This window comes from Talpa occidentalis, unplaced genomic scaffold (genome assembly GCF_014898055.3).
Source record: "Talpa occidentalis isolate TD23 unplaced genomic scaffold, MPIMG_talOcc4v2.1 talOcc4.12, whole genome shotgun sequence".
In the NCBI taxonomy this organism is placed as follows: domain Eukaryota; kingdom Metazoa; phylum Chordata; class Mammalia; order Eulipotyphla; family Talpidae; genus Talpa; species Talpa occidentalis.
The window spans coordinates 26,621,470-26,635,169 of NW_023601212.1; the positions used below are offsets into that span (position 1 = coordinate 26,621,470).

The following is a 13,700-nucleotide window of genomic DNA, read 5'->3' on the forward strand; positions in this document are numbered from 1 at the left end:
TCAACTCAAAATGGATTAAAGAACTAGACATAAGACCTGAAAACCAAAATACATAGAAGGAAATATAGGCGAAACACTACGGGATTTGCACATCAAAGACATCTTTACAGACACATCACCCAAAGCAGTGATAGTGAAGAGAAAGATAAACAGCTGGGACTACATCAAATTAAAGAGCTTCTGCACAGCAAAAGAGACAATAACAAAAACAAAGAGAAACCCCACCAACTGGAGAGAACATTTTTGCACCCAACACTAATGATAAAGGACTGATCACAAAAATCTGCAAAGAGCTGATGAGACTCAGCAACAACAAAGGAAATAATCCAGTCAAAAAATGGGCAGAAGAGCTAAAAAGAAACTTCTCTGAAGAGGAAATGCAAATGGCCAACAGACATATGAAAAAATGTTCAACATCACTTGTAATCAGGGAAATGCAAATCAAAACTACCATGAGATACCATCTCACACCAGTGAGAATGGCACATATTAAAAAAACTAGCAACAACAAATGTTGGCGAGGATGTGGAGAAAAAGGAACTCTTGTGCACTGTTGGTGGGAGTGCAAACTGGTCCAACCACTATGGAGAGCTGTGTGGAGATTTCTGGACCTACTAAACATAGAGCTCCATATGATCCAGCAATTCCACTCCTAGGTATTACCAAAGGACACAGAAACATCAATTCCAAAGAGCACCTGCACTCCTATGTTTATAGCAGCACTGTTTACAATAGCTAAGCTTTGGAAACAACCCAAATGCCCAAAATAGATGACTGGATCAAGACGATGTGGTACATATATACCATGGAATATTACTCAGCATTCAAAAAAGATAAACACATGCAATTTGCAGCAACATGGATGGCACTGGAAGGGATCATGCTCAGCGAAATAAGCCAAAAAGAAAAAGAAAAATACCGGATGGTCTCACTCATAGCAGGAATCTAGAAAACTTAAATAAGGGACCAGGAAAATGAATATAAGAAAGTGAAAATCAAAATCAAAAAAAACTATGAACCAGAGACACTTTTTGGGGGGTGGGGGGCGGGAGGGGAAGGATTGGGTCAGAATGGGGCGTTTGCAATTGTATGGGGGAATATAAAAATAAAATTTAATATTTAAAAAAAAAAATATAAAAATAAAATAAGATACGACAACAATTGCATAGAGTAAGAGAATGGGAGAAAGATCAATGAAATAATTCCATTGTATGTTTCTTACATTTTTCATGAAATGGTAAAACATCAATTCAAAGTAGGGTGTAATGCATAAGGATGAATAATGTTAATATATCTTCCAGAATAATTACAAAATGAAAAATTCAATACAAGGATTTAAATGAAAAATCAATAAACAATCAGAAAGAAAACAGAAAAGGAAGAACAAGAAGAGAAATAAGGTACAGGAAAAAAGTGTTGGGGAATGGAAGATTTAAATACAACTCTACCCTGCAATTACATTAAATATAAGTCACCTAAACACTGCACTAAAAAACAACACTGTGGACAAACTGGCATTAAAAAAAATAAAATGAAACCAATTATCTTCCAATAAATAAGATATGGTTTATATAAATTATATGTGGATGGTTGAAAACACACATTACAATGCAGCACAATGGAAAATTTTTAAAGTATACCTTAAAAGAAAACATTATTACAGATGAAGAGAGATTTTCATGATGAAAGGGTCCATTCAGCAGGAATACTACAGAATTTCAAAAAATACTCAAGAAAATAATCAAAATTAATATTTATGTTTTTAGAAGATTCAAATATTTTAAATTTGCTTCTTTCCAAATGTATCTACAAAGCCAATGTAGTCCTAAACAAACACCAACAGTTCCTTCTCCAGGTTTAGATTATTTCTCTGTTGTGTTCTCTCTCTTCCCCTTCTGGAATGCCAATTATCCTTATGTTGTCTTAACTAAAGGAGTCAGATAACTTAATTTTCATAGTGTTTCATCATTGTTTCTTTTTCCATCTTCTTTCTCTCTCTTCATCCATTTGTACAGGATGAATCATTTGTACAGGATTATCTTTGAGCTACTGATTTGTTCCTCCTTTTCATCTATTCTGCTTCCATAGCTATTTCTAGTGGTTTTGATTAATTTACTGAGTTTTTACATACTGAATCTCTTATTATTTTCTTAAAGTTTTGATTTGTTATTTCTGAGTTCATTAATTTGTTTTTATGAATTTTATTATCTTTTTTATTTGCTTTACTGATTGTTTTGTATCATTTTGATTTGCCTTTCTGAGTTTTCTTCTATGTCTTTGAGTTTCTTTATTATAGTAACTTTGAAGTCTTTACCTGATAAAGAGATATAATCTTCCATGTCTTTGTGGTTGGATTCTGGAGGGTTGTGATGCCATATTCCATTGAAGTCTCAATTTGCCACATTTTTTTTCCTATAATTTTGCACCTTATGTTTCACTCTTTTTTAATTTTGCTATCTGTATTGGCAATTTCCAGCAGGTGGTGCTGTGGCTTGATTTGATTTGATTTGATCTTTTGGCTTCTGCTAGTTTCAGTAGATATTTGCAGTTGCTATGTCAGCAGGGTGGGGATGTATGCAGAGGGGACCAGCTGCTATTATAAATGTGCTTGGGGGAGAAGGAGGCTGGTACATGTTTGTGGCACTTCCAATAGCTGGCCTCCAGGGTGAAAGGTGTGCTTCAATCTCACCCCAATCTTGAGACTCTTCGAGAGTCATCGCCCTCTCATAATTGTTAACTGTTCTTATTAGGAACAGCATATAACCTCAATCCTATCCAACGCTTTAAAGATCTGTGTCATTGTCTTTTGGCTTGCATTGCTTCAAATAAGAAATCAGAAATTATCTTTTGTTTCCCCACAGTTTTCAATACAGTGTCATTTCAGTGAGTGGAGCTTGAACAAGTAGTACAAAGCACATAATAAACTGATATCTTCTAAAAAAAGATTGTTAATAGATATAGGAACATAGTTTTTGATACAGTTATCTGTATAAATGGAACTTGTACCTATATTGTAAAACATGTACTGAAATGTTAAATGTCTGAAATTATCTTTAGTTTTTCCTCATTCTTGAATTGGTAAGCTAGATATCAAACTCATTTCATAGCTACTTACACATTAAATAGTAGAGATAATATACATCTTAAATATATTTACATCTTAATTGTATTATTGTCATTTTCTTCTATTACCCAAATTTTTTATGAGAAGTTTTATATTTTTTTCCTTTATAGTTGATAATTATTTTTCTCCATGGTAATTTTTAATGTATTATTTACACTTGATATTCTTCCATTTTATTACAGTGTGTGTGGTGGGTATTTTTTTATTTGGTTCTATATTTTGTGTACTTATCTGTCTTGTATCTTTCTTCAGCTATGGAAAATTCTTATTAATTGATTTTTCAAATATTGACCATATCCCACTCTGCAAACTCTCACTTCATGGAACTGTTGTGAAATGATACTGCATTTTCTATGTTACATATTTCTTAGATCCTATTTCATTTTTTAAAATCTATTTCAAGTGCATTTTTTATGTTTTCTTAAAGTATGTTTTTACCTCTTCTTTACTATTAATAATTTTTAAATATTTTAACCTATTTGTTAAGTTTTCATTCTAATTGACAAGATTTTACCACTTTAACATCTTTTTTGGTTCTTTTGTATACTAGTGTATTCCTTTTTATGATCATGTGCTTGTCCTATGAATTCTATTTTTCCTGTTTTAAAAATTCATATCTCTAGGTCTTTTACTAATAAATAGTATGTTTATTGAATGAGTAAACTCTTTTTTAAGATACGGTCAGTCCTCATTCTTTGCAGATGCTGCATTGTGAATTCACCTAATTGCTAAAATTTATATGTAATCTAAAAATCAATGCTGAAGCAGTTTTACAGGCATTTTCAGCAAACACATGACAAGAGCAGAAAAAATTGGGTCTCCTAACATGCATGTTCCCAACTGAGGCCAAAAAAAAGGATACTCGGGATACTCTGCCTTCTTGTTTAGGCCCTCATGCTATAACAAGTATGATATTTATAGTATACTGAGTGCCATATTTTTCATATTTCTGAGCTTTGTTTTAGGGTTGTCTATGTTTAAAATGGTGTCCATTGTGTGCTATAGTGCTGTCTAATGTTCCTAAGTGTGAGAAGATTGTGATATGCCTGAAGGAGAAATACATTCATTCATTTAGATAAGCTTCATCAGGCATGAGTTGTAGTGCCATTGGCTATGAGCTCAGTGTTAAAGAATTAATCATGCATATTAAATAAACTGTCTTTAAACAGAAACATATACAAATCAAGATTATGAATTAGTCAGTTTGCACAAATGTTGCAACCAGAGGCTTGTAGGAATCTTTGCATTTCCCCCAGGGAAATAATTAAGTATTCACTAATTCAGTGTTTGTGCAACTTTGTGAATCAACTGCATTAGATTTCGGTATAATTTCTAAAGACTTTTCATTAGGTATTTATCTTCTATTGATACTGTCTTTGGTAAGAGTCAGGCAGAATACCAGGTTTTGATGAATTCCTATGGGAGAGTTTTCTCCCCAACTTTATTGAGATATAATTGACTTATAACATTGTGTAAATGTAAGGTATGCAATGTGATGATTTTATATATGTTCATATTGTGAAATGATTATACAATAAGGTTAGTTACACCATAACCTTTCATACTTACCAGGTCACAGAACAGCCCTGTGAAGCAGTCTATAAGAGGTAAGGAACATATGATTGCCCATGTGTGCAGTGTTGGAAGTGGGTCCTCCCTGAGTTGAGTCTTCAAGAGCTCTGCAGGTCCTGTCAACACTTTAGTTACAGCATCTTGACAGATCCTGTGTCATAACCAGGTGGTCCAGCCACTTCCAGATTCCTGACCCATAGAAACTCACAGGAAATAAGTTTGTTGTTTTCTGCAGTTATGTTTTAGAGTGATTTGTTACACAGCAATCAATAATATGCATTTCCAGGAGTATTATTATTTAAAACATTTATGCTGAGCCTTTGAGAGAGATTAACAAAAAAAAATAGCAAGAGGTAGACCTAGGAAACTTAGAAAATTAGGGAAGGATACAAACACAGGCTTCTGTCAATTTTGAAGCATACTTATTTTAATTTGCATGTAGTTCATCAGTTAATGTGGTGCTACCCAGCACTGTGTGCGGTTTTAAAGAAATGACAGATGCTGCTTTTAAGATTTTCAGGGGAAGTTGAGCTAATGAGAGTGTCACATACATAGGCTCAACAATTATGCATTCACTGATAGGACCAATCACTTCTGAGGGTTAGCCAATAGGTCATCTGAGGTCCCTGTTAAATCTCTCTTAATTTTATTTCCACTTTTAAACTTGCATGAATAGTTCTGATGATAATTACTGAATGTTGATATGTATGGAAAATCAGCATTCTACAAATATCCAACTTGGGCAGCTTTCATACACGTGTGGATGCTTGAAATTCAGCAAATTTCATTAGAATCACATGTTTGCTTAGAGAAATAGTAGCCAAAAACCGTGCTGAGAAAACACACACACACAGATAAGAAATATTAGGTTGAGTGTGTAAGAATTGCAAGTTCAACAATGGGTCTTTTGAGATCCTCTCTCTGCTACTATTATCACTAATATTTCCTGGATGGATCCCTTAATTCTCTGCCTCAATAGAAAGTTATATTTAATGAGACAGCAATACTATATATTGCGGGGTTGTTCACCACCTACATTTCATTTTTATGCATTCTGTGTTAATGAGCATCTTTGTGCAATTGTTAAAATATTATTGTACTTATTTTTAAGTAAATATAGCCTTCACCAATTCCATTTTCAATTGCTACACATACACACACACACACACACACACACCCCCTCACCCTCTTTTCCCCTTCACCTACTAGACTTTAGGATGTCATCTAGAAAACTTGGCCTTAATCTTTGCAATTTCACTTCCTTCTTCATTTGTCCCCCCATAACCAATATCCTGCCCTCATTTCTAATAACCTCAAAGACACTGCAAAAGGTGATATTTATGACCCACTTGCAATCTGAGGTTCTTTACTCTTAGCATTCTTTGACCTTCACAACTGCTGTGGCCTTCACTCAGCTCTCTTCATACCTAGACTGTCTCCACTTTCAGGAACACCATTTGACATCTTAATTTAATGTGGCAAAAAGGAATTCTTAATTTTTTCCCCCAAATCCTCACCCCCTTCTAAATCTACCGCTCATTGGTCTTTCCCTTGTCAGTAAGATGAGTCACCTGTTGTTAATCCAACAGGCGTTCCTCCTGAGGCCTTCCCTCCTGTGACTCCCTTAGAACATCAGCGTTCCTTGTGCATTTTCCTACATGGCAGACACGCTCTCCTCATTCAGATCTTTCAGCTTAAGTATTCATTCCTCAGAGACCTTCCCTTTCCAGTCAATGATTGGGAAGCTTCCTTGTAACCACACCACTCTACTGAAATTGCTTTTGTCCTGATTTCTCTCCCCTATCCTGGCTTTTGTTTAATATTTGTCTCCTTCAGAATTCTGCCCTCACTACTAGACTATAACTCCATGCAGGCAGAGACCTTCTACCTCTTACTAATCATATGGTCAGGCACACAGTTGATAAGCAAAATGTTTTTGGAGTCAATCTAGGCCTCCTCCTTTTCAACTACAACTAAGCCACAACAAAGCTGCTCCCTGGAATCCCTTGAGTGTCCTCTCCCCCCTTTTGTAATCTGCTGTCCCTCAACATAGCCCCAATTTCACCATTGGTCTCTGACTTCTGAGCCTGGCATGGCCCTGCCAACATCTCTCTCTAGAAGTTCGGGCACCTCATATTCTGCTCTCTCTGTTTATACTCCCCAGCAGTTAAGAGTGGCTCAAGAAATCTATAGAATCGTGCCAATCTGGTCCATATTAAGCACATGCTTCCATATTAAGCACATGCTATCAAAAGCCAGTTGACCTCTCCCTCCTGCTTAGCTATGCATTGTCAACTTATTGACTTGTTACCAAATTGCTACATGGTTACAAGAAAATGTTACTACCCTCCCCCCACCATCCCAGTCCCTGCTCATCTCTTCCCCAGGTGGTTGGGGTCATTTGTGAGGGCTTCTTTCTCAACACTCCTCCCCACTTGGAGTTTTGATATCTCAACATCTTCATCTATGAATTCCTCTATCCTTCTCTAAGGAATAGAGTGATCTTATTTTCCTTCTAGGCTTATCTCTCTACATCCCCACTAAGATTCTCTTGACATGTTATTGCTTCAATTATTTTATTTCCTCATGTCTCATGACTTTTTCTTCTCCCTATAAATATGTCTAGATCTTCATTATTCTAAAAAAAATTCCCCTTTACTTACTAACATATGAAATAGCTTCAGTCTTTCCTTTGACATTTAGATAGATGATGATTATAGTTTGGGCCCTCGGTTTTCTTACAACCAATTCACTCTTTGACTCTTTGTTATGGCTAATAACAGTTTATGTTAGCCCTCCTTTCAGTTATGGCTAATTTCTGCCTGATCGATTTCTCTAAAGTTTTGTCTCTTCTCCTCCTCCCTTGGAGACTATTTCCACCCCAATGGCTTCAATTATTTTCATTTAAACAGTTCCAAAATCTTTATTTGTGTCTTAAATCTTAATCTTAACATGAATACTATATATATGTGTGTGTATATATATATATATATATATATATGTATGTATACAAACACACACATATACATATCCCGTAACTATTCGCCACTCATCTTACCAGGGAGTCCCCTCCAACATCTTAAATTTGTCAGATTTCAATCCAAACCTGTTGCCCTTAATTCAAACCTGCCTGCTTATTTTCCTAATATCTGTCACTGAATCCCTCAAATACTGTTCATTCAAATACAAAACTTAAGAGTGATCTTTACACCACATTTTCTTTCCAGCCCATATTTTCAGGTAAACCCATAGATTATAAAAGGCCCAGTGAGCACTCTGAACTCTCATATATCCCTTGCCATGCCTGCCTTACACGCTCATTTATTTATTACCTTGTTTTATTTCCTTCATAGTGTTTATCACTATTGAGAATCATGCATTTATTTATGTGTTTACTATCTCCTTTCCACACATATTGTAGAATATAAATTGAGGACAAGAATTTGATTTTGGTTCATCGTTGATCCCTAAGGCCTAGCCCAAGTATAGATCTTCTATAATTAATTGCTGAAAAATATAAATACGGGGGGGGAGAATGAAAGACCAAAGAAGATATGAAATCTCTCTCGCTCCCAGTGACTCTCCTGAGGCCAGCAGTCTTCAGCTGGAGAGAGTTTTACTCCAGGGTGAGTGCTATAGGTCTCTTTCTTGCTGTGGTAACAAGGGAAACTCAGCACCAACCTCCACTCTATGCAACTTTCCACATCAGAGGCTGGGCGGTATTACTTGGTGTTCATGGCCATGAGGGAACAGACTTGCTGGGCTCCCTACCAATAGTGGCTAGAAGTTAGATAAGTTGTGAATAAAAATAAGCAAAACTGGTGAATGTGAGTAGAGAGAAAAAAGAAATCAAAGAAGAGACTGTTACTCTGGAAAATCAGTCAGCCCTTCAGCAAAAGAACTCATAATGCATCAATTGTCAGTTCTACTGAACTATTTGTGAATGGAATGCTTTCTGTTGAATGAATGAATGCAGTTCCATAATTTACAAAGTCTGACTCAAAAAGGCCTAAAGAGACATAAGCATGATTTGACTAATCAATTATTACTCGTGTTTTCCCTTCTGACAACCACAGTCATTTTATTCTATCACTGAGACTTTAGTCCCAGCCAGGCTGCAGGAGAGCCCTCACTCTTATCTAATGGGATGATTTAATTGTCCACAGGTTATTTTCCACAATGATAAGCATTTCTGATCTGAGGAGTAAGGTCTTCAAGTCAGTGAGAAGTTTTCATTGCCCGTTTTCTTGCAGTCAGAAGATTCTTACAGCACTGTCTTGCAGTATTCTAGAACTGAGAAGGTCTGTGAGAATTCATTTCATTTTCTTCTGTTGTCCTGTAGGCTGTACCAAATTCACTAAGAACAATAATTATAAGAAATATGATTAAAACTTTCTGAAAGAGGCACCATTGGTAGTTCTTGGTAATGAGTTTCTGGCTTCTCTGGTCTTACCTCAGAAAGCTATTTTATTGTTGTCTTACTGTGTTTTTCCCCTAAACTTAGACTGACAGGTCCTCCCTTAACTTTTGTTCTTTGCCCCATCCTCTACAGACCTGGTAGAACTGTTGACCTTAGGAAAGGTCAACAATTTGCCCTAAGAGTGCCTTATTATGTGACTAGGGAATGGGATTTTACCCAACCAAAGATATCCAGTGGTCATACGATAGCCTCACTTTTAAAGTTTAGGGAAAAGATGCAGAGAAATTGCCCTAATATTCTTAATACATTTTGTGCCCATAAAATGAGGCTGCAATCCATTCTTTCTTTTTAGCAAAGTAGGAGCCGAAATGTAAAATAAATTGAGTTCAAATAAAAACTCAAATCTCACAAAGTCTTACATGCTTCTCAAGGCAGAGTCGTGTCTTCTAAAGTTTGGCCACAAGAGGGAGTAAAACCCAGCATTATGCAAGCCATGCTGGGCGGGAATAGCAAGGTTGGCTGTTTTACCTTTCTCTTTAAACAAATCATCCTCAGCTCAGTTGCCCCAGAAAAACACAGGCATCTGGTGTGCTGTGTTTATTCTAAGGTTACTATTTCTAAAAATAGTTTTTTTCTAAAAATCTCCTTCGTTGTCTGGGAAGCCCTGAGATGGTGTGGTGAGTGAGTGAGGGACCCTGCAGGCTAGGACGAGAAGGCAGTTTACATGTGAGAGCTGCGGGCGCCCACAGGGCCGGAGACAGCTAATTCAGCAAACCCTCTATACAAGCAGAAGTTTGGCTGGGAGCCATGAACATGGCTGGAAGAGAGGAAGAAAACTGAGGTGGTGTCCCCACACAGTAGAGGGGCTGAGCAATTATGGGGAGAGGTTTGCTTCAGCACATAGTGGCACATGAATGAGGCTTTCCAACTTCTGTGGGTTCTCCAAACAGCACAAGGAGGTGTGTGTGTGTGTGTGTGTGTGTGTGTGTGTGTGTGTTTCTACATGCATATGCTGGAAGGCATAGAGTGGAAAATACCGAGAATTTCGGGGTTCCTTCCATTTTCCTTTTCCAAGTTTTATCCCTCTCTCATTTTCCAGTTCCTTAGTATACTGTTACCATTTTTAGTCATTTTTTTATCTTTCCATACATTCCATTCTAAAATTCCCCAAAGACCTACGATTAAAAAAAAAAAAAAATCCCTCAATAGCTGAGTTTCTATCCCTTTGAAGGATATTTGGGACAGTGTTAGATATCCCAAAACAGTGCTATATACGCTCCCCCTCAGAAACCCAGTCCTTGATCCAGCAGTTCCAGCCTTCTCTGTATCTGCAGTCACCATATTGTTTTTGAGTGAGAGTTCACTGGGCTTCAGTGAACAGGCCTCCGTAGTCCAGACCTGGATAAAGCACCTGGGAGAATCTGGTACCCAGACCCCACCTATAGAGAAACTAGAGCGGCTTCCCTCCCACACAGACCCCAAGTCACATAGGAAACAGCTGTTCCAGGTCTCCTCCAGAAGCGGCTGCTGGAGGACAAGACTTCATTGTGTTACCCTGATGAATCTGCAGGAGAATGTGATCGACTTGTATACTGGAGGAGTCCTCTCTCTAAACCTGTAGTGTTCTTGCTGCAGTTGATAGTTTCTGAGTCTTTTTGTTAAGACAAAAAAAGAACATCAGACTGAAAATTAAGAGAACTCTGACTTTTAGTCTGCTCAGATCTCACTTTGATTTCAGATAATTCATGGAACTCCTCCGACTTCTGTTTCTTCATCTATAAAATGAGAACACAAGACAAGACTGTCTGGTTCAAAAGTCCCTGATTTCTGGTGGTAAATATAAAGTCATCTACCATATCTAGCCCTCTGCCTCCACCTAAAAGTCACTAGAGAGGGCTGGGGTTAAGTGCACGCCTTACCCCAGGGCACATAGCCATACTGTGTGGGAGGAAGCAAATTTAGAAGGAAACAAGCTTCATTTATTCTGCCTGATATGGTTATCTCTCTGAGGCTTGTGCCCAGGCAAGCGAGATGAGGGTGAGAGGGAGGGGTGAGGAGGGGGACATGCTGTCAAATGTCAAATGTTGAACAAAGTCTTTGAAGTCTGACAATTGAGACTTCCGGTAACTTTGGTTTCTACTTTTACAAAAAACGGAGGGAAAGAGACGGGAGAAGGGTTGAGGGGAGACAGAGGTGAGAAAGAAGACAAAAATCAATCCAGAAATGAGACAGTCATTGTATAGGTTTCATGCAAAGACGAGGCAAATAAAATCTAAGTGTCTTGTGAGCGGCCTGGGGCTCGCTCCTTCTGTGTTGAGGACAACCCCTGGTTATGCTTCTGACACTACCTTGGGGCCTTAATGGGCAAGACCCAGAAGAGGGGTGAGAGAAGAGGGGTGAAGGGACAGCCTTCTGAGAAATGTGCCCGTGTGGGAGGAGAGCATCTCAGCAGCCCTGAGCTGTGGAAGGGAAATAAGAAACACACCTGGACCAGTGAAAGCAAAGATCAAGTGCAACCATGCAATGTGGGACACGGGGCTGTACGTCATAAGGGCAGAGTGTACGAGGTAGGAATGAATGAGAAGGGAACTGAATGAGGAGGTGGTGTGAGTCTGTATAGGCACAGAGGGCTGTATTTTAAGGAAGAAATGGTGAAAAGAAACACTCCCTCCTCACCTACATGTTCAGCCAACTAAGAACATGAAATGTAGCACCCTGTTGGCCCAGATCTCCATAGAGTTACCAGGAGAAGGCTCAGAGAAACCTTAGTTTAAATTCTTTTTTTTTAATATTTATTTATTTATGTAAGAACCAGAGTACATTTCAGAGGTGGTGGGGGTGTGGGGGTTGAGAGGATTCACCAGGCACAGAGTGGGGAACAGAACAGGCAGACTGACCAAAGTACACTGCTGAGGGGAGCAGCAGGCGAGTCAGGAGAGGTCTGCTGCACCATGTGTGTAGCTCCCCGGCCAGCCGGGATCGAACTCGCACTGCAGAGGCTACGGACAGCTTCACAGCACTACGCTCAACCACCTGTGCCACCAGGGAGGCCCTTTAATTCTAATTACTGAGTGTGGGGATGGGTGAGATAGCAGATGGGTCATGGAAGAGGGCCCTGCATTTTGTCTGTGAAGCTTGGGTTTGAATTGGGGAAAGATCCAAGCAGCCCTTCCACACCAAGTGAGTCTGAAGCCAGTGCAGAGGCACTGTCAGGGTCTCCCTCTGTGGGATTTTTTTTAAATACTTCACATAGAGCATTGGCTTCTCTAGCCAGTGGCAACACTGTTGTGATAAAACAAGTGCTGGTCCTGGAGAACCTTAGGCCCCATGCCAGACCCAACATTGTATCATGAAAGAAACCTCATTGGAAACTGGAGACACTGGAGGGGGGCTGTTTCTGGAAGGGGAGGCCTCTGTTGAGACATTGAGAGATGCCAACCTTGTTCTTATTCATGGTACCTTAGTTCAGGGAATTGATGGAGAAAACAGTCCTTAACTATTTCCTCTGGAAATCACCGCTGAGTGAATGCCAGGCTATTCTAGAATCTCCATGTCCTAGGGCTTCTTGCCTGTTGCATGGTGAAGGTGAAATGCAGAGGGGGCGGATAAAAGAGGCCATGGCTGTTCTTCTAAACTCTTAACTCCATTGCCAACTGGAAAATTCTCCCATGTCAGGTCCTGTAAGGTCACAGGCGTTTTCATTTCATGTAGGACAGAAAAGTATCCACTGATAAAGCTCTGGAGGGGTTTTCCAATGTGATGTGATTGGGGGTGGTGGGGGGAACACCATATGCCCTGCGTGAATTATTCCACAGTCCTCCAGATGCTCCCCCAAGTGACAGAAACTACAGAAAAATTCCTGTTCCAGTTGTCTTACAGCTGCCTGTTGCCTAAAATTCTATGAGAAAAGTCCTGGGACTTCAGATTTCCCTTTGTCCTCTCCCTCTCCTGCCTCATTGCCTCCCCAAACCCACAAGAGAAAAAAATTGACTGACTGGCAAACAATGGATGGGGGTGCAGGTGTGGTGGATCAAGTGCAGGTTTGCTTGCTGAGGGGCATCTGTGGAGACAGCCCACCTGCCCAGGTCAGGAGGAGGGAGGGTGTAGGCCTCAAAGCCCACAGCGCAATCCAAAGAGGCTGGAGTGACGCAGCAGGGAGCTCTCAACTACTGGGATCCCAGGATCCCCAGCTGGACTCCTGGCCCAGGACACCCAGTCACATCAACTAAGTCCCTACTCCTTTGTCTCCCCCTCCTTGGCCTGAGCGCTCCCTGCTCTGTCTTCCTCCTGGGGAGCCAGCTGCAGCATGTTGGAGAAACGGGCCCTGTCACGCCTGTCTCTAGTGTGTTATTGTTAGTGTTACATTACAAATCCCGTTTCCATGCTGGGGTCCCTTGGGGGTCATAACCAGGAGAGGCCATGACCCTGTCAATAAACAGAACCCCAATCCTTAATGTAACCACTTTGCATTCACTGGGCCTGCTCCACGGGTTTATATATCAGATTCCTCTCCCAGGAAAGATGGGTTCAGAGAGGCTCCCTGGGAAAGGCAGGATACAGAGCCCATGAACACTGGACAGCTGC

At 39.5% G+C, this 13,700-nt stretch overlaps 1 long non-coding RNA gene across 1 annotated transcript in view; it reads right to left on the reverse strand.

Annotated features, from left to right (window-relative positions):
• Window positions 1-8,758: 8,758 nt before the first annotated feature.
• The window catches only part of LOC129145548 (uncharacterized), a 67,882-nt gene continuing 62,940 nt past the window's right edge, over window positions 8,759-13,700 (reverse strand). Inside the window, exon 3 of the long non-coding RNA XR_008551289.1 lies at window positions 8,759-9,053. This is a non-coding gene — a long non-coding RNA (uncharacterized LOC129145548). The remainder of the gene's footprint in view (window positions 9,054-13,700) is intronic.